At 59.1% G+C, this 19383-nt stretch overlaps 1 long non-coding RNA gene across 1 annotated transcript; it reads left to right on the top strand.

Moving 5' to 3' along the window:
- The first annotated feature begins 5996 nt into the window (after positions 1–5996).
- Positions 5997–19120, top strand: LOC133094872 (uncharacterized). Its single transcript, XR_009701521.1, has 3 exons — positions 5997–6054; positions 16494–16639; positions 18967–19120. It is a non-coding gene; the product is annotated as an uncharacterized LOC133094872 (long non-coding RNA).
- The last annotated feature ends 263 nt before the right edge of the window (positions 19121–19383 follow it).

Raw genomic sequence — 19383 nt, 5'->3', positions numbered from 1 at the left:
GCGGTCCTGGCGGCTGCACCGCGGCAGCACTAATTGGGAAGGGAGCTGAGCAGAGCGCTTTAATGAGCTACCTCGCTGTATCTCTAACTGGCTGGCATTATTTACAGAGACTCTGCTAATGAGGTGCCTGGCAGAGGGGGAGCCCATGACGGGGGAGGAGGGGAGCCCACCGGCCCGACGGCAGAGGCCAGAGTCACAGGGAAGAGGAGGAAGCCCATCCGTGCAGAGCTCCTCCTTGGCCACGTGATCCCGCACCTCATCCAGAGGCCCGGGGGCGCGGGTGAGGCGCCGGAACCCACCTAGCTGACACAGGCAGGCCAGGCCACGCCAGGCACTCAGACAGCCAGCCCTCAGGGACCAGCCGCCGGCAGACGGCAGGTCCCCCCAGACCCACCTGAGGTGGCAGGAGGGGCACGTGTCCGTGGGGAAAAGCACCGGCTAGGGAGGCCACCGCCGCTCTGCACACCGTGTGCACCTGGACATAGAAGCCCCTTAGGAGGGGCGTCCCTCAGCTCTGCTCCAGAGTTCACACACGTGCTCCCTGGGTTGAGCCTGGACGGGCCGGGGTGCCCCCAGCCACCCCTCAGGGCCTCCTCCCGTAAGGCCATGGCCGATGGCCGGGAGCCCTGAGCTCTGCCTCCTGCAGAGAGGGGTTTGCTCTGGGTCACCCGCATCCCTGGCGTCCATCCACCTCAGACCCTGGGAGTGGACCTGCTGCAATTTAACTGGGCTCAGCCTGGGTCAGGGAGATTCTCAGTCTGTGGTGTAGAGTATCAGTTTGTAGCCAAAATAAGGGCTCTGACCCTTGGTCTTAGTTTTCCCACCTGCAAAATGGGATTAATAAAACCTGCCTTTCTGGAAGATTGCAGGATCCTGAGAGAGGTCGTCAAAGTGCCTTGTCAACCGTCAGGCACCGACCTCAGCCTTGTCACCACCGTTATCAGCAGTGGCCCTCTGGGCACAACGCTGACACCAAGCTCTCCACGCGGCGGGGACACCTCTCTGTGCTCTCATCCTGCTGGGCCCCGGACCCCCTCCCTTCTCCACTCTCACCGTCACATCCCCCTCCTCTCCTGCTACCCGTCAAGACTGGCGTCTTTAATTACAACGTCTGTGAGTCTCTTTAGGAGCCGTGCAGCTCCTCCTGACAGCCACCTATTCGAAATGAAAGTCAGGCACTTGAAACTTTGTGAAGAGTTGAGTCTTGGGGGGAAAATGCATTAATTGCCAAGTGTCGCTATTCACTCTGATGTGGTAGTAGAAAGAATATTTATGTATATATTCAAGAGGGCCAGTGAAACCGACATGAGTGCGAGGCTGGCGTCAGAATGTCAGCCAGGAGCTCATCTCTGAGCTGTGCAGCCAAACCCCTCCCTCACTCCACAGATGAAGTGCAGGGGCCCAGAGAGGTTAAGTGACTTACTGAAGGGCGTCCAAGCCTAGGCGGCAGATCCAAGGCTGATGCCCGCGGGCCCACGTGGCCTCCGTGCAGCAGCTGGTTGATCCGGAGAACAAAAGCCATGCATTCCTTCTGCGTATCAACACTCAGGCCATCTGGGGTGCTGGCTGCCCTGCAGGGCTGCCGTGTTTGCAAGTGCCGCCTGCCAGGGGGCCTTGTTCTGGACAAGGGGCCTGCAGAGACCCTCCTCTGAGGCTGGAGATCCGTCCCTCGGAAACCAGGACGGTGGCACAGCCCCCACTGAGCAGCCATCTGTGGCAGCGGAGCTGAGAGATGCGGGGGCCAAGTGCTGTCGTCCAAGGGCCAGAGCCAGGAGAGTGCCTGGCCGGGCAGACGAGGCGGCTCGCAGGGGCCCCAGCCCTGGCCGGTCAGACATGCCCCGCAGCCTCTTTGAGGAAAGGTGCTTGGAGGAAAGCCACTGCCAGTGGCTGGAGCATTGTTTCTGAACTCAGACAGCTATCAGTTCAAAGCCCAGCGAGACCCCGCCCTTGCTGGACAAGCCTGGTGAGCTACCGACCCTCTCTGCGTTTCTGACTCTGCATCTACCGATGTGACCAGCAGGCTTGACCATGCACTCTTGGTTCGGGGCCTAATGACTGGATGTGTGTGCTGTGTGACGCCCAGGGCTGCTCTCTGCACCAAAAAGGCTGCAAGGCATAGACCAGCAAGCACAAGACAGTGGCTGGCTCGGCCCCAGCACGTTTTCTGATGTAAAAATGTAATGTGAGGGCCTCTGGACAGGGCCTGAGCGCCAGCGTGTCCACACCCCCGCTCCCTGTGGCACACACCGGCCCCTGCATGCCTGTGCTCCCAGCCAAAGCCCGCGGGCCTTCTTGGCCCAGGTTGGATAACATGGCCATCCACGCCCACGTGCCCACTCAGGTGGGCGGGGCCAGGCCATTCCCTCCCGAGCAGAGGTGGGCTCTTGGCAGGTATAGTCAGTCATTCAGCAAACGGGCTGAGTCGAGGCTCTGACAAGGGCCACGTCTTCCTGGGCCATTAACAGTTCAATCAACAAGATGGCTTAAGATGGAGAAGATGAAACTAGGGGGGGTGAGCGCCAGACCAGCGAGGGAGAGGGGAGGGAGGCTGCAAATCTCTGTTCCACAACACAACAGGCAAACGTCACAGCCTCACACAGTGAGGAGCCGAATCTGCAAACCTAATGGTTCCACTAATGGGTCTTATCCCGAAGGTGGCCCCTCCGCCCACCCCGACTGCTACCACCTGGACAAGCCCCCATCTCCTCTCACCTGTGCTATTGCAGCAGCCTCCTGGCTGCATCCCCCAGTCCTGCCCTGGAAGCCCCTACAGTCAACTCTTAGCACAGGAGCCACAATGATCCTTTTAAAATATGAGTCAGGGGACTTCCCTGGTGGCACAGTGGTTAAGAATCCACATGCCAATGCAGGGGACACGGGTTCGAGCCCTGGTCCGGGAAGATCCCACGTGCCGCGGAGCAACTAAGCCCGTGCGCCACAACTACTGAGCCTGCGCTCTAGAGCCCACGAGCCACAACTACTGAAGCCTGTGAGCCACAACTACTGAAGCCTGTGCGCCTAGAGCCCGTGCTCCGCAACAAGAGAAGCCACCACCATGAGAAGCCCGTGCACCGCAACGAAGAGTAGCCCCTGCTCGCCGCAACTGGAGAAAGCCCGCACACAGCAACGAAGACCCAATGCAGCCAAAAATAAATAAATAATAAATAAATTAAAAATATATATATATGAGTCAGAGCTCACTGACCCTCTACTCAAAACCCAGAGGGCCCCACGTCACCCTGAGGAAAAGCTGAGGTCTTCCTCTGACTCAGAAGGCCCTGCGTGACCTGACCCCATCAGAATCTCTGCCTTCATGGCTGGTCCTCTCCCTTTGCTCACTCTGTTCCTAACACAGTGTCTCCTTGCTGTTCCTGGAAGATGGCAGGCACGCTCCTGCCTCAGGACCCTGGCACATGCTGTGCCTCTGTCTGTAATGCTTTCCCCCAAATACCCATACAACTCACACCTTCACTCCTTCGGTGCTTGCTCAAGGAAGCCGAGGCCAGGCTCCTCATTAGCCAAAACCGAAGGTGGAGTGGTGCCAGGCCTGGCTGTTCCTGCTCAGGAGAGGGTACTTCCGTGGACAGTCTACCAAGCACTCTCCATGGGCTGGCCAGACCCTTTCGGAGCTGTGCTGTAGGCCAGGGCTCTTCCTACCCTCTCTCTTTCCAGAAGACTCAGACCTGCACCAAGGCCTGCGGCTCCTTACCCACTCCTGCCGCCTCCTCCCTTATCTTTCACAGGCTTCCTGGCAGTAAGCCCCTTGCAATTCCAACTCCATCATCTTAGCATCAGCTTTTCAGGGACCCCTGCTGACAGTGTGTCACCTTTCACCCAGCTGCAAGGAAGGCTTCTCAGGTGTGGAATCCTGCAGGGCCCAGCAGGGGAGGGGCCTCCTCAGTGCTTCTGCGGTCCCTCCTGCCCTTCATCAGGGAGAGTGCCCAGGCTGTCCAGCTGGCTGTGCCGGCACCAGCTCCTTTGGGTCTCTGGGCCTCAGTCTTCCTCATCTGTAAAACAGGCACGCTGACACCTACCCCACTATGTTGTCTGGAGCACTGGGGGCAGCACCTGCTTTTGAGAGGTGGGAAGCGGGAATGTGGGATTTTAGGTCCATCTCGTTAGAATCTGGATGATCAGATGTGGAAGGTGTCATGGAGCCCCACACTTTGATGGTTCGGGTGGAGAACTGGGGACGGGAAGGGAAGACGCTCAGGCAGGTGGGCTTGGAGGCGAGAGCAGAAGCGGGCCCCACCCCGGCCCAGAGCGGCTTCAGCCCAGATTCTGTGTCTTAGAACCTGGCAAAGAGTGAGCCAGGTGTTCCTTGGCTCCCAGCCTCTCACCCCGTTCCCAGGCAATTCCAGGACTTGGTGGGAGGAGGGGGGACATCCAAGTAAGGGCCAGTGCTTTCACGAAGACTGTCTTGGGCAACCAGGGCGCGGCTCCGAGGCTGTGATGCCTGAGACGGAGGTGGTGGGAGGCGAGGCTGATGCTGTGCTCCTGCCCCCGCCCCCCACTGCTAAAGAGACCTCAGGGCCCCCTCCCTGGAAAAGAGGGCAACCAGAGACCCTTGGGGCACAAAGAGACAAGGCCAGCCCTATTTGAGTCAGAGCCACAGACAGGACAAGAGACAGGAGGTAGGCAGGGCGACTGGGAAGGAGTTCGGGACCGGCCCCGGGGTGGAGAGGAGAGACGGATGCAGAGGACTGGGGGACGGGCGGAATGTGGGGAGAGGCGGAGAGAGACCAGGGAGGGGCTGCGGCGAAGCTGGGCCGGCGGGGGCAGGGGTGGGCGTGCGCTGGGCTGCGCCACCTGGGCCGCGCTACCTGGGCCGCGCTCACCTGGGCCGGGCTCACAGGACTGCGCGGTGGCCGCGGTCAGAGCCGCGCCTGGCTGCCGCGCTCCGTCTTTGTCCCGCGGCGGAGCGCGTTCCCGTGGGCCGGGGGCGCCCCCTGTCGCCCTCGGAGGGTCGCACGGCAGAGCGCTCAGCCTCGCCCGAGGAAGGCCCGCCTCGGCCCCGTGCGTCCACTCGCCCTGAAGGAGAAGCTGAGGGCCAGAGACAGGACAGCGGGGCCGGTGCAGCGCCAGGACCGAGGCCGAGCCCCCGGCTGGTTGTGCGGACGCGGCTGCCTCCCGGGGGCCGGCCGGAGTCCAGAGGGGGCCGAGAGTGGGCCCCTCCCCGGAAGACGCCCCCCCGCCCGCCCTCCGACCCCCGCACGGCCTCCGGGCAGGACTCGCGTGGCCACGGGGAAGGCGAGCAGCGCCGCCGTGAAGTGAGCCGGCCGGTCCGGAAGGACCAGAGACTCTCAGCCCGCAGCCCCTCCCGGAGAAGCCCGCGCCCGGCTTTGCCGAGTTTTCAGATTTTTCTAAAGAAGCCAGAAAATTCAGATTTTTATGGCAACGCCCCACAATTCAATAGCTTTTCAAAACAGCGTCGTAGGGAGGCGATGGGTTTGGGCCACCAGCCACTCGCTGGCGCGGTCCCAGCTGGGAGTGACCTAAGGTGCCCTTCCCTGGGTTTCAGCCACCGCCGGCCGGCCCTGCTGTGGGCATTCCCTTAAGATTTTTCTTCACTTCCAACACTGATTGAGAAAGGAACCTCTGTATCCCTGTTATCATTAGCAACTTAGTGTCCTGTTCCATGAAAGCCAGGGAACCTTAGAGGTAAGACAGGACCGTTGAAAATCTGTCCGTGTTCCGCCTCACTGTCCCCTGTGAACTGCCAACCTGGGGGCCGGGGGATGGGCTGGAACGGCTCTCTAGGGCCCTAGCAGTGGCCTCGGGGGATCTGGGGACCTGTGGGGACCACCCCATCCATGCTGCCCGGTCTCAGCTCCACGAGGGCGGCAGCCGGGTGGGAGGGGGTGCCCCCCGCCGTCTAAACGCAGAGGCATCAGGGCCTGCCGGACGGCAGTGGGGACAGCACGGCGGTGCCTCGGACGCAGGGCCACCAGCAGTGAACTCGCTCCTCCCCCCTGCTCCTTAGGGGTCAGCTGTGAGGCGCGGTGGCCTGGTGGCAGTGGAGGAGAAGCAGCTGGATCCGCCGTGGACAAAGAGGTAGGAGACGGAATGGGGGGCTGTGGGAGAGGGGGGGGCTGGGCTCCTGGGCCTCACAGCCCCAGGCCAGCAAGGGGGCTTCTTAGCCCCAGGCCTTGCTCCACTTTGGACCTTCCAGGGCACCCACCCACCCACCCACTCGGGTCAAGACCAAACTCCACCTGCGCAGTTAGCCCCACGTTCGCTGCCCACCCTTCCCGTGACCTCTCTGCTCCCCTTGCCCCCCACCCAGCCCGCTGGCCTGCTCCCCTGCAGAGCAGGCTGGGAGTAGCCGTGGGAACCAGGCTGGGAGATGGCAGGTGGCACGGAGATGCAGGTGTGAAACAGGGTGTCCTGCTCCAGGCTCAGGGAGCTGGGGGAGCCGAGGCAGGAACCGGGAGGTGGACCTGACAGGGTGACAGGGAAGGTAGGCCGCCAAGCAGCCACGCCGAGGAATATTATAGGCCACCTATAAAAAATTAATGAACTCTCCACCAATAAGCTTAAAGGGATTTCTGTATGGTATTGTTGAGTGAGAAAAGCAATATGAAGATAAGTATGTATAATACGATCCCATTTTTATAAAACAAGGACCAAAACACTCTGGGAGTGCGTATGTATAGCTATGTATGTCTGTGTAGGATTTTATTAACACAAAGAAAAATACAGAAGGATACATGCTGGGTTGTTAACCTGGATTGTCTTCCGAAAAGTCTATTGTGGGGGTAGGGCAAGGGGAGGTAGAAAAAAAGGATATGAAAAGTAAAGACTGCCTTTTAAAAGATGCAAGGCCGCACTTAGGCGTGTCCCCACTCCACCCATCACCACGGCTACTCAGGAGGGAGCAGGCTAGGCCAGTTCCTGCCCCTCGCCCCCAAAACCTGCTGCTGTCTGGATGACACCCCCCTAAGTGCACGTGCACACACACACACACACACGCACGCCCAGCGCACTCTCCACAGCCACCCCTCTGACAGCCCCAAGTGCCCTGCGAGTGAAAGCCGGCCCTCAGCGCGGCTCCCTGCCCTCCCTGCAGCCTCAGCCCCCGGCCCATGCCCTGTGGCTTGTGTCTCCAGCCACAGAGTTCCCCGCACTATGAGCCTTGCACCAGTCAGAGCAGATATTCGCTGTATTCCAGTCACAGGCCTCAGCACTTGGCGTTTATTAAAAGTGTTTAGTCTTCACAACAACCCTGTACAAGTGTATGATAGTTTTAGTTCTATCTTGTAGGTGGGAAAACCGAAACACAGAAAGGGAAGTAATTTGCCTGAAGTTGCACAGGTAGGCGGTGGTGCAGATGGTCCCGGAGCCTGCACGTGGCACCACTGCACTGAGCCCGCCTTGTAGTCTCCGTCTTCTCTTGGCTGAACCCTGCTCACCACTAGGTCTCAGATGAGCGACTTGCCCTCCTCCTCCTCCTCGAGGAGGCCTTGTTTGACCCCCAAGTCCGGTGGCCCGGTCATTTCTCCGTTGTAGCAGGTCTCATGCTGGTGTTGTGGAACATCCACCCTGGCCTGCGACCTCCTTGCAGGCAGGGGCCTGAGTTCACTATTTTGAAGACGGGTCCCGAGTACTTAGCACAAAGAAGGCCTGTGTTGGAAGCTCGGCCCCTGCCTGCTGGATAGAAGAGTGACTACTGGCGCATTAGCCAGGCTAGGCTCTGCTGGCTCCAGGTGTGGAGGGGGGAAGGGGAGAACGCCTGCGCCCTTTCAGCACCATGGAGAGCTCTTCGGCACCGGCTGAGCTGGGCGGGGGTCTCTGCCTTTGTGTCTTTGTTCTCAGCGAGGCCCTGAGCTCCCCTGGAGAGGCCTCTCCAGGCGTGGAAGCTTAGCTGGTTTGCCGGAGCAAAACAGATCAGGGCGGTGGGAGAGGGAGCCAGGGCTGGAACAAGCCGGCCCCCTGGGCAGAGAGGCACCCCCACCCCAGGGTCCAGTCAGCAGTCGCGCCCCATCTCGTATATACTTCGTAACCAACAGAAAGTTTTAAAAGGTAGTTAGAGAGCTTGTTGGAACCAGCACCAAAACTCTGTGTTTTCTCGAATTACTGAACTAGAAAGAAATGAAAACATCAAAATACTCTTTGTACCCGGCTTGAATTGAGCGGCTCCTCATTCAGCCCAGGCCTCGTCCTGACTAGAATGATGAAGCGACGGAGGGAGAGCGGATTGAAAAGGAACGCGGCTCAGCGGGGAGCCTCAGATTGCCATTCTGGGCCCACGGGCGAGCTCAGAACTAGGAGAGGGGAGGAACCAGACTGGCGGGTGAGGACACTGGGGGGCGGCAGGGCAGTGGGGGAGCCGAGGCACAAAGCAGCGCTCTCCGCTTCCACCGGCTCTGCCCCCACGTGGTGGACCCTGCCCAGGGGCCAGCCTGGACCCCCAGAGACGGGCCGCTGCCCCTGCAGCTGGCAGGCGTGGCGGAGCCTGGCGGAGGGAGGAAGAGGCAGACAAGCCAGAGGCCTCAGTCCAAGAAGGATGTGAGGCCGCCAGGAGCCCCGGGCCCACGACAGAAGGGCCGGGAGGTGTGAAGGAGGCCGTGTGAACTGCAGAGCCGGGGTCAAAGGACAAGGCCAATAAGAAACAAAGCCAGGAAAAAGCCCTAAGGCCTTTGAGTGTCGCTGACAGCATGGCTGGAAGATCCCCAGCCTTGGGACAGAACCTGATCTTAGATGGACCGAAAGGCCTTGGTCACTCCTAGTTCAGAGGCACATCTTGGGGACGGAACCCGGTGGCTGGAGTTGCCCAGCTCCGCAGCAGGCTGCCACAGGCTAAGCCCCGCACCACCCGAGACGTGCCCACATCCTTTTGGGGGGTGGGTTGTGGTCAAAAGGACCAAGAGAAGCCAGGCTGCTGGAGGCCTCTCCCCAGCCGGGCTCTGCCAGCGCTGGTACCCCCTCCATGCCCAAGGCTGCGGAGAGCCCAGCTGGTCTCAGCTGGAACCTGAAGAAGGGACGGTTCAAGGAGGAGAGGAAACGTCGGGGGGTGGTGAGTCAGATCACAAGGCCACAGAGGGAGGAGACGCCTGGCTGGTTTTGTCTTCGCGGAGCATTGGCTGCACGCTTTCTTCGTGTGCCCGTAACATGCATTAGCAGCCTGCGTGCCGTCAGCAGCCTGCAGAGGTGGCCGCAACTCTCGCAAAGCTATTTTGCCGCAGACCTCAGAGAGGCAAGGCAACTTGCCCAGCGCCACCAGCGAATCAGCCTCAGAGATGGGACTCTGATGGGTGTGTCCGGCTGGCAGGTGGGAACGAGCAAGTGGGCCCTGCTCTGTATCGCGGCCCAGGTACTCCTGTTCCTCCCTCCTCGCCGGAGACCCGCATCAACCCCGCTGGCCTCGCGCTTGAGAGCTGCCCACTGCCTGGGGTCTCAGCCACAGGCTCTGCTGAGAAAGGGGGGTGGCGGGAGGGGGGGAATCCTGCCCTCCTCGTCCCTTTGAATGAGCCAGGCACCCGCATGGAGGAAGTGACAGGCCGGCTCCAGGCATGAGCCCTGCTTCTAGCACGTTCAGCCCCACATCCTCCTCTCGCTTCATCTGTCACCTCTCTCTGGATGCCCCTCCTGGCCCTGACCAATGACCTGCGTCTAGCTGAGCCTTAGAGGGATCCAGCCTCTGGCCCCACACACCATCACCCCAGAAGCAGACCCTTCCTGGGACTCACTCTGTGCCGGACGTTGTAGAAGCCCCCCCATCCGCGTACTAGTTCGTTTAATCCTGACAACCACCCTGTATTACAGACAGGCAGGAAGCAGGCACAGAGCTTGTGAGTGGCTGGACCCCAGGCTCCGCACTCTTTTTTTTTTTTTTCTTTTTTATAAATGTATTTTGTTTATTTTTGACTGTGTTGGGTCTTTGTTGCTGCGTGCGGGCTTTCTCTAGTTGCGGCGAGCAGGGGCTACTCTGCGTTGCGGTGTGCGGGCTTCTCACTGCGGTGGCTTCTCTTGTTGTGGAGCACGGGCTTTAGGTGCGCGGGCTTCAGTAGTTGTGGCTCGTGGGCTCTAGAGCGCAGGCTCAGTAGTTGTGGCTCGCGGGCTTAGCTGCTCCGCGGCATGTGGGATCTTCCCGGACCAGGGCCCGAACCCGTGTCCCCTGCACTGGCAGGCGGATTCTTAACCACTGCGCCACCAGGGAAGCCCAGTGTTCCACACTCTTAACAGCCTGCTGCCCTGGGTGACGTGAGCATGTGATCCTGGACGTTCAAGGGACCCGTCCCCCTCGTGCAGGGAGCCGGCTCTTGGCTCCTGGGCCGCGGAGAGGAAGGCTCTGGGGGACCGTGTGCTCTGGCAGCACCTCGGCCACGTGGCTGCCTTGCACAATGAGAGCTAATTCCTCGGTTGTAGCGACTGGAAGAGCTGCTGGCTTCTCACTCGTGTGTAATTATGTGAGACCTCCGTGGAGTAATTCACTAGATAATTACATGGTAGCAGGTGGGGGTGGGATTCTGCTCTGGAAGGTGGAGAGGTAGCATTTAATTTCGAGGGGGATGCCTAATCCTATAATTACTCAGTAAAGTCCTGTGTTCCCACCAACCTGATTCCCCGGGGCAGGCTTGACCTGCAGAACCAAATCCAGCAAGCCCCCCTTCCGGAAATAGAAATTAGGGGGGCGGGCGGGGGCCTCCCAGCTAGTCTTCACAGGTGAATTATCCTCGGAGCCTTGAATACAGGGGAGAAATCGGCAAAGAAGGCAGGAGAACCTTCCTCTGTGTTCGAGAGGGAAGTGGACACAAAAGGGAGAAGCCCCCAGGGCCCCAGGCAAGTCAGGAGTTCAGAGCATGGTCAGGCCGGCTGGGGCTCAGACCACCCGGCCACCGCGGGGTGCCTCTGTCTCTGAGACCCGCTTGCTTTCTTCCTCTGAGGGTCTGAGCCACAATGCACGTGTTGTGTCTCATCACAAACGGTGCTCCCAGCAAACACCCCCAAACAGAGGCTTTGGAAACAACTCGCTATGGCTCATGAGTCAGCTGGTGGCTCAGCTTGAGCTGGGACTTGCTCACAGGACTGGTGACACTGCTGGGGCAGCAGTGACCGGGCCACGCGTGTCTCGTCCTCCGCAGGCTAGCCTGGCCTGTCCACGCGGCGGTGGGCAGTGCAGGAGCCGTGGTAGAAAGTACAGGCCTCCTGAGACCTGGGCTGGGAACCAGAACACCGCCACATCCACTGAGCAAAGCGGGTCCAGCGGCCCAGAGGCGGGGGAGGGGGACCCTGTGGGAGGGGCTGCACCGCGTGGCAGGGGAGCAAGGGTGCAGGAGGGATGAGGAACTGGATCCATGTTTGTAATCGGCCCACCAAGGCCGGCTTCCTGGGGTTCCTGCAGGATTTACAGGCGAGGCTCATCAGTTCTCTGCACATGTAAGTGTGCAGGCAAGTGGAGGTCCGCCCGTTACTAGGAGCAGAGCAGAGACAGGCGTGGGCTCCTGGCGCCTGACACCCAGGCCGCGGGCCTTCCCTCTGCGGAGACAGACGCGGAGGTCGGGCAGCCTGGATCTGGGTTAGGGCTAGGGTTAGGGTTAGGGTGTGGGTCCCTGCCCCGCCTGCCCCCTGCTACAGCTGTGTGACGGGAGAAGCTCACTCCCCCCTCGAGGCCTGGTGTCTGTAGTGCAGAGGGGGGTAATGCCCTCCACAGAGCAGCACGGGGACACCAAGAGAAACTGGCCCTGGCTCTGGTCATTGTCACTCTCTTCTTAAATCCAAGCCCCACCTGACTGGAGAATTTGTTTAGTTCTACTTTCTGTAGCTTCCATTACAAGATACAGGAAAAATACCTAACTTCCTTTCATTTTCCAAATATTGCAGTATTCTGTAATACAGAAATGCTTTGTCAAACCAGATATCTCTTCATGGAGATTCTGGTGCATTCTATGCTCCACACCCTGTCCTGCCCCCACCCCCCAGCCCCATCTCCTCCCTGCTCCCCCACCCCCAGCCCCCATCTCTTCGCTACTCCCCCTCCCCCACCCCAGCCCCCATCTCCTCGCTACTCCCCCTCCCCCCTCCCCAGCCCCCATCACCTCCCTGCTCCCCCTCCCCCAGCCCCATCTCCTCCCTGCTCCCCTCCCCCACCCCCAGCCCCCATCTCCTCGCTACTCCCCCTCCCCCTCCCCAGCCCCCATCTCCTCCCTGCTCCCCTCCCCCACCCCCAGCCCCCATCTCCTCCCTGCTCCCCCTCCCCCACCCCCAGCCCCCATCTCCTCCCTGCTCCCCCTCCCCCACCCCCGCCCCCATCTCCTCCCTGCTCCCCCTCCCCCACCCCCAGCCCCATCTCCTCCCTGCTCCCCTCCCCCACCCCCAGCCCCCATCTCCTCGCTGCTCCCCCACCCCCAGCCCCATCTCCTCCCTGCTCCCCCTCCCCCACCCCCAGCCCCATCTCCTCCCTGCTCCCCTCCCTCACCTCCAACCCCCATCTCCTCCCTGCTCCCCCTCCCCCACCCCCAGCCCCATCTCCTCCATGGTCCCCTCTAGGCACCCTCTCTCTTCACGCCATCCAGGCTCCATCTCTTCCCCTGCAAAGTGCCATCTCTGCACCTTTCCCTGACCTACACTCTCTTTTCAGCCAACTCTCTCTGTCTGATCTAGGTCTCTGGCTTTGGGCACCAGCGCCTGGGGGTCCCTGATCTGGAGGGATGAGAGGGACATCAGTAGTGTTATCTACTCCCCTTCTTTCTGGGACCTGCCAGGCTCAGACCTCCCCAGCCTGCTCTGGCTTCAAGCCTGGGCTCCCCCCACCCGCCTGCTGCAGGCAGGCCTGGCCACTTCCCTCGGGCCACAGCTTCCACATCAAACCCGTCCTCATTAAGAAGTTGTGTGTGTGCCAGGGTGACATCTTTATTCGTGCACCCAGAGACTTCAAAGCCTTCAGGAGAGCTCGGTGGATTAGACATGAAAACTGTCGGAGACGAGACGGAGCAAAGAAGCAGACGTCCGCTCCGGGTGTTAATTAGGCGGCGGGGGGGACCCCCAGCCCAAGGTACGGGGTGCGGAGGGCGGGCTTCTCCTGGCAGAGGAGTCCAGCCTGCCGCGGGCTTGCTGAGGCCACAGTCCCAGGTCGCCTGGAGGCCAGAACCTGCCCACCTGCTGGCCGGGCCCTCGGAGGTGGGCGAGGCTGGACCCTCGGGAGAACTCACTCTACAGCCGGGATCCGCTCCACTGCTGGCCCACAAACACGGATCGAGCATCCGACTGTGCAGACCTGTGAGCCTGTCGGGAGGCGAGGAAGAAGGGGGCTCAGGCCCCGCCAGGAGCTCACAGTTTGGGGAGGCAGGTAGGAGCAGTCAGGAGCTCCTGGGATCAGTTCTCCAGGAGAGGGGGGTCCAGGAGGCTATGGGAGCAGGAATTCCCAGCAGAAGGAACAGCACATGCAAAGCCTTGAGTGTTTGAGGTGAGAGGCAAAGCCATCCTCTGGCTGGAGTGTCACTGGCAGGGTCCACGTTGAGATGGAGCAGGACGGAAGCCACCGGTGGTCTTCAGCAGGGACAGCATGGTCTCAGTCATGGTTCTGAGGATGTGTTGGTGGCCTGGCTGAGACCCAGCCTTGGGGGCAGGGGGTCTGGACCACGGCCATGGTCCTGGTAGAAGACATAGGCGTGAAAGAGAGGCAGCCGCAGGCACCCAGAGGAGGTGGGGGAAGGGAACCATCAGGTGGGTCATGAGTGGGGCAGGGGGGGCTCCCAAATGGTAGCTGGAGTTTGGGCCCCCAGTGGAAGCTGGGGCCATCCCAAGGTGAGGACACGGAAGAGGAGCAGGTGTGGGGAGGATGCTGGGGCTTGAGATGCCTTCAGGATACTTGGTGAGGTGGTCAGAGGTGGGGAGTTTGGGCCCAGAGCCCAGGGGAAGCATGGAGAGACTGGAGGGGCCCACCGTCCACCCAAGATGTAGGGGCAGGGGCAGGCTCTCTCTAGGTGTCCTCTCTGCAAGGAGACTGTCTCAGGCCTGCGGGCCTGGTCTGCACTGGAGCTGGAAAGGGAGAGGTGAGGAGCCACCCCTGAGGGCCAGGGGCCCAGATGGACCCCGCGAAGGAACAGACTGAGGGCCCAGGGAAGGACTGCCATCGGGCCGAGCAGCCACAGGGGCCCAGTGTCCAGCAGAGCGCGGTAGTATCTGCTGTAAAGCGGAGGTGCAGACAGACGGTCCTCTCGGCTCCTGTGTGGTCCTTGCCCGGAGCCCGGGGAAGGTGGACGCCAGGCCAGGAGGTAGGACTCTGGCTGTCCCCACAGGTGTTTCCCAAAACATTGCCAAGGGGAGATGTCAGGTCAGAGGGCAGTGGAGAAACAAATGTCTTTGGGCTCTCTCATGCCTGTGAGACGAGAAAAAAACAAAAAAGCTTCGTAAGTGAGCTTTCCTTCCCCCGCCAGGGTGAGGAAGGGAAAATGGAGCTATTGATTGGCCCATTTGGGGTGTCGACTTTGATTTGGTGTGTGTCGCCCTGGTGACTAGTTGGAGGAAGCCCGGCTCTGATCAGGGGGTGGCTTCAGGGTCTCCTGGCAGGGGAACCAAGGCTGCACGGTGGCTTCGTGAAGGGAGGAATGGGGGTGGGGCCTGTGTTCCAACTAAAAGCATAAAAGGAGAAGGAGAAGTAAGTCTGCGAGAATGATTGAGTGATTCCCAGAATGAATCCCCAGAATTACAGGGGACCCCAGCTGGAAAGGCCCTGGAGTCACCCACATCCCGTCCCACAGATGGGTAACTGGACCCCCCAGATGGGCCCCAAGACCTCAAATTAGGACCAGGCACTGAACCTGTCTCTGGTCTTCCTTCCAGAGACACCGGCACCCTCCCTGGGTCGGGGGGAGGTAGGGCGGGAGCTCTGCAGAGGCCCCTGTGACCGAGCGCTGAGCTGCCTTTCCTTTGTTCAGGCTTATCGTCATTTGTAATTAGAAAATAAATTACTTTTTCTCAAAGAAACATGCCTGGTTCTAGGCAGGAGGATAAGGGGATAAGAAGTGAGGAGCAGTCCACGGCCTGACAGGTGGAGAGCCGGCACCCTATCAGCCTGTACAGGCGGCTGAGGCCCCAGACGGGGGAGAGCAGGAGGGGACAGGAGGGGACGGGAGGGGGGCAGCGTGGGCAGCAGCTCGGCTCATGAAGACCCTCTGTGTCTGCAGCACCAGCCCAGCAGCCTAGAAAACAGAATCCAGAAAGAGGACCCCTTGGATTCTCGCCCTATAAGGGGCGTGGGGTTTCCAAGTGGCCCTCCTTGCCCCCCCTCCCCCTTTTGCATGTGAGTTGACAGCATCCATCCAGGTGTGGTTACCTGGCTGGAGCCTACAAGGCGAGGTCCCTCCAGGGGCCAGCCTGTGGCTCCCACCCCCTTCACCTCTCTGCCTTCACCCACCCTGCTCCAGCCACTCGTCCCCACCCTGGGGCCTTTCCCTGGCCCTTCTGTCTTCGTAGAGACATCCTTACCGCATGGCCTCCGTCCTGGAGGTCTCTGCTCTTGGGGTCCGTCGCTGACCACCCCTGCAACCTGGCACTCCCTCTTACCTTCCCTGCTGATTCTTCCAGAGCACACATCACCTGTGGACACACCGTCAAACTTGCACTGCTATGTTGTCTATCTCCCCTACCAGATGTAGACTCAGCCCGGGGCTCCCGGCCCTGAGAGCAGACCTGAGGTCCCAGGCCCCTGGAAGCTGGGCAGCCCTGGAGCGGGCCCCAGCTTGCCTGGAGTTTACTTCACTGTGTCATACCACCCCCTTCGGGGCTTGTTGAAAGCCCCCAGCGCCCTGGGGCAACGAAGCAGGGCACAGAGGGGCCCTGGTGCTTCTCGGAGGCGGCTGGAACTGGAGAGAGATTCCCCGGGGCAGGGAGTCTCAGGGGTCACAAGTCAGTCAGGAAGACCCTCCATGGAGAGCTCCCCCAGGCCAGCTGCAGAGATCTGAGCGGCCTGGTGCAGGGAGAGGGCGATAGACACTGCTGGCAGCGCCCTTACCTGCCGGCACACCCTCCCCCAGGTGTGAATGTCCCTGGGTTCATGGGCAGCACCTGGTGGAGACACCTGGCGGTGACAGCCACCACCCACCACTGGGAGGGGCCAGGCCAGGCCTGATCGCGGGGAGCGCAAACCACAGCGAATTCCACTCCAATCAGGCCTTTGCCAGAGTCCAAAGGGTCAGATCCCAGGACACAGCTGGATTCACACACTTCTTGCTTTGGCTTTCCGGTTGCCCCCGAGGTCCTTCTGAGGGATGATTAGGGATTCAGGCCCTGAGGCCTTGGCCCTGATGTGACCCCCGTAATGTTAGAGAGGGCCTCAGATGCCCCCCACCATCTGTTCTTGGAATTGTGTGAGACTATAATTGCTGTGCAAAGCTGCCAGCTTCCCCGCATGAGGAATGATAACAGATGAGACACCTCGGATGTCACCCGCCCCCCAAAGGTGACCACATCCCGACTTTTGACAACCCAGAGGCATCTTTCTGGCTTTCGAACCTTCCATCCTTGAGTCCTCCTGCCTTTCTCTCCATCAGGGTCGACGTTGCGTGGTCGCAGGCGGTTGGTACGATACTCCAGCTCGGGCTGTCCTGGAGAAGACTGCTGTCCAGGCTCCTGGTGACCTGCAGGCGTTTCTGCTGCGCGTGGACCCCGGTGTGGAGCTGCCGGCTCGTGGGAGAAGGTGTGTTCACTTAGTAAACAGTAGGCTGTCAGCAGCTTCGGGTGCGGGCTCGCCGGCTCCCTCCCCCACAGTACCAGCTGCGAGGTCTGCCAGTCAGCGTGGCTTGTGGACGCATGTGGTCACTCGGTGGACCTCACCTATTTTTACTCTTTATCTCCATGCTGACAGCACAGAGTGGACGTTTAACAAGCGTTTTCATGAAAAGAGAGAAGGACGAGGGGGCCAGAGGGAGGGAAGAGGGAAGGGGGACGTAATGAGGGAAGGAGGGGCTGTCCCTCAAATTGGTCGGTGCAGCCTCTAAACCGTCAGCAGTGGAGGCGCCTGGGAGGCCAGCGGGCTCCGCGGATCCAGTAGGAGCCCGCCAGCCCCCGACGACCCCTCAGGCAAAGATCAGAACAACCTGGGCGCTTCGATCCAGCTCCTGCTAGGATGGAAAAGTCCCTGCAGGCTTGGCAGGAGGCGGACACCTCCAGACCAGTGCAGCCTCACGGGGAAGGAGAGGAGTCTCGAGGACAAGGAGACACGTCCTCAGACAGCCCCTCTCAGGCAGGGGAAGGGAAGCAGAGAGAGCCAGTGGCACCGGGGGGCCGGGAGCTGCCCGGGGAGGCCGTGTCGGGCCCGGCCGAACCCTCCCCCGCTTGGTTTGGGGGCCCACAGTGAGCTCGGAGAGAGGCATCGGGAACAGAAGGACGCGACCAGGCCTCCACTGCAAGTGGACAGACAATAAGACGGGACGAAGGAGCCGGGAAGGCGCCAGACAGGGCTGAGACTCCTGCGCGTGCGTGTGTTTAATTTAAGCCTAATAACAGGATCGAGGGTGGCAGTGCTGGTGTCAGACAAAGCTGACACGCCAAGTGGTCAGAGGCTCGTTGTGTCTACAGATAATGCAACAAGGTCAACGTTTGCTCACCTGCTCTCCACCTGCTGACTCAGGCCCTCCTCATGGCAGCTCTGCGCGCTGAACACCCGCAACCCATTACAGAGACAGGAAAACTGAGGCACAGAGAAGTCACAAAGAGCACAAGGTGGGAGGGGCTTGAACCCCAGCAGTCCCGCCCAGAGTCCGTGCTCTAAGACCATCTCAAAAAAGGTTCAATTAATCATGACTTTCCTTTTTCCTTTTTCTAACATTTTTTAATGTTAGAAATAAAGGGAGAGAAATCTGATTATAGTAGGACTTTTAATTCACTAATACTCCTGTATGAAATATTAAGTGAAAAAAGTAAGCACAGAGGATGTGAACTGTGTAATTAAGAGGATAGAATTAATATGGAAACATCTATCATGATACCCAACAAACAGAGAACGTGCTGCTAGGGTGAGGGTCGTGGAGGGACCATGAGGCATCTTTGAAGCTGACCCCATAGAGTGCGAATGTCAAAAAATATCTGAACAGATCTTTTAGAGACAACAGTCTTGACCACAGTATAATAAAACTAGAAATAAATACTTTCTAAAAATAGAAATAAAATTGGAGATTTAAAACTACTCTCGTAAATAACATATAGGTCAAGGAGGAAATCAAGCACGGAACAGACTTCCTAGAAAACAATGGAAATACGTCCCCATGAATCAAAGCCTCTGGGACTGTCCCACCCGCCTGGAGCCTCTCCCATAACTTGCAATGCGCTTATTGTCACAAACCCACTCGCACACACCGAGGGCACATGAACAGATGAACCTTTCAACCTCAGATTTCTAAGAAAAGAACAAACCCAAAGGAAACAGGAGAAAGGAAATCATAAAGATAAAAGCAAATAAATAAGAGAACATAAAAGCAGTGAAAATAATAAATAAATACCAGACCTGGTTCTTTGAAAAGAAACTAACAAGAAAGAAAAACCTCATACAAATCCAATCAGGGAAAATTCTGTAAATGTGAAGTCTTCCCGCTTCAAATTCAGTGCTCTTTAATTTGTTTAAAGGCAGGCAGATTATTAAACTGAGAAAAACGTAATCTCCGCTAAGGCCACAGGGAGGGAAGCTTCAGCCGACACGCACAACAGATGTCCGTCCACAGGGCACCTGTGGCACAGGAGACCTGAAGGTCCCCAGCCTCATGCCAGGGGCACCCTGATTCCTAAGAGACAGGCTCGAAGGCATCTGGGGTGGGCTGTCGTCCGAGGTCCTGAATGCTGTGGTAGGTGGGTCCCCGCAACCCCCAAGCCCATTTCACGGACGTAAACGGTGAGCTGAGACAAGCTAAGTGACATCAGAAGGCCCCCAGCACTGGCTCCCTTGTGCCCCCTGGAATGGCCTCCCAGCCTGCCCTCCCTTTCTCTGTTCTAAATTTCCTTAATTCCCTTTTCTGATGAATTTCTTTCCAGAATTCTTTTCTTATTTCTAAGCAAGGAGACAGAGGTCTCAACGGATCCGAGTGGATGGCAGGCAACTTTGATCACCCACGAACTACTCCAGTCACTGAGGCCTAAATGTGAGGGGCCCCGCTGCCCACCCTGCCTTTCTCAGCAAATACATGGAATGGTCTGTTCTATCATCGCTTTGACGTGTAGATGAGGTGAGTTCACAGTGCACGCACGTTACCACGATGATCATATAAGATAACCAAGTGGGGAGTTTCTTTTCATGGCCAAATCTATTTTACGTGTCTTGGTGTGTTCCTCTTTGGGTTAATCCTGTTTAGGAGTCTCTGCGCTTCCTGGACTTGGGTGACTGTTTCCTCCCAGGTTAGGGAGGTTTTCAGCTATTATCTCTTCAAATACGTTCTCAGGCCCTTTCTCTCT

The sequence above is a fragment of the Eubalaena glacialis genome, chromosome 7 (genome assembly GCF_028564815.1).
Source record: "Eubalaena glacialis isolate mEubGla1 chromosome 7, mEubGla1.1.hap2.+ XY, whole genome shotgun sequence".
NCBI lineage: Eukaryota > Metazoa > Chordata > Mammalia > Artiodactyla > Balaenidae > Eubalaena > Eubalaena glacialis.
Note: the sequence above shows the minus strand (reverse complement) of the source record. Positions and strands in the feature narration are given on the sequence as shown.